General features: G+C 47.2%; 1 pseudogene; it reads right to left on the reverse strand.

Annotated features, from left to right (window-relative positions):
• Window positions 1–285: 285 nt before the first annotated feature.
• The window catches only part of LOC140859382 (F-box protein MAX2 homolog B-like), a 1889-nt pseudogene continuing 607 nt past the window's right edge, over window positions 286–1567 (reverse strand).

The following is a 1567-nucleotide window of genomic DNA, read 5'->3' on the forward strand; positions in this document are numbered from 1 at the left end:
CAGAAAAATGTAATATTTTCAGTCTTGGAGTGAGCTTTGCACTCTAAGGAGGCCAATGGCTAGGTGTGCTGTCAGTGTAAGTCATGTCCTGTTTATGTGAGAAAGAGGAAATTAACCTTGTAAGAATCCTCAGCTGATTTTTTTTTTTTTTTTCCAGGTGGTCTACTCAGTTGCCAACAAGGAAACATGGTTGGAAATTCCTGAAGGCGCTCTGGGCGGCCTTATTCAGGTATTTCGCTGAAGTCACATGGTATCTTCTAAAGCTGTTGCATTCAAATTGGTATATTAGCGCAAGGATCTCCTCTACATTTCATTATACAGATTGCTGGGCAGAGCCCAAAAACTGACCAAGTTGTCCAGAGTTTCCTCCAAACAAAAGAGTACACTCTTTGCTGAACCATCCGTTTTCACAAGAGGAATCAAACTTCTAACCGGCTTTAGCGGTAAATTAGTCCATTCTACTGTGAAAAACAAACCAAAATTTGCAGTTTTAATCAACGTGCTCTCTTTTCAAATGGCACGCATTGTGGAAACACTCGACTTATTTCATGCGACTTCTAGAGAAGTTTATTCATTTTCCAGTGCGAAGCAGCTTGCGCCCGAGACTCTTAAAATTGTTACAGGGACTTCCACTACTGACAGAGAGCACACAACTTTTATTCAGTCTTATCATCAACTCAGTTCCAGTTCCTTTTTGCAGCATTTACACCTCCGCATCTAACCGAGAATGGAGGAAAAAAAAAAAAGAAAGCAAAAATATAGACGGTCGTGATGATACCTTTCTAACTCTGCAACAGCTGCTATTTTTCCACCTCTCTAACTTTTGTTAATCCGGAATTAATCTACTGTTCAACGCGTCTTCGAAGCGACTGCAGGAATCCACTCTCATCTCCGTGCTCATATCATTTTCCGGCGCCGGATAATAATCTTCTCTGAGCTGCACATCCCTGAGATGAGGCATCATGAGAAAGAACCTCATGAAGTGCTCGTGGGTGGTTCCGTGGATGAAAAGCTTCCTCAGAGTAAGACACCCCTGGATCAGGCCTGTCGCCGGAAGGGAGAGGCTTCTCTGGTTCACGTCCTTGTCCTGCGGCGGCCAGTAGTCCAGCTCATAGAGGTTCAGGTCCCCGATCCCATGAAGGTAGAACCTCTCCCACAAGCTCAAATCCATGTGGCGGTCGGCGCGTGAGCGCGTATCCGATCGCCTCGCCGCAGTCCAGCTTCATCTTTGCCAGCCGGGGGTAGCGGGAAAGAGAGCTCAGTCCGAACACTCGCTGGCCGGCTTGGGGCAGGTCCTGCAGTCGCCTTCCACCTTGATGTAGATCTCTTCGAGTTCGGGGCAGCAGTCCAGTCCGGCGTTGGCTAAGGGGCTCAGTACTTCGCCGGCCGGCACCCATACCGATAGATAGTGGAGCCGCTCCCATATCCGCCACCAGAAACTACTGCTGCCGCCATTGCTCTTGCTATGATCACCATCATACCTACATTTCTTGTTCTTCGATTGGTTCGAAATCTCCTGTTCCTTAAGTTCATTCGAGATCGTCGGAGTTACAAGAACAAGCTTCGT

Source organism: Elaeis guineensis, chromosome 7, assembly GCF_000442705.2.
Source record: "Elaeis guineensis isolate ETL-2024a chromosome 7, EG11, whole genome shotgun sequence".
Classification (NCBI taxonomy): domain Eukaryota; kingdom Viridiplantae; phylum Streptophyta; class Magnoliopsida; order Arecales; family Arecaceae; genus Elaeis; species Elaeis guineensis.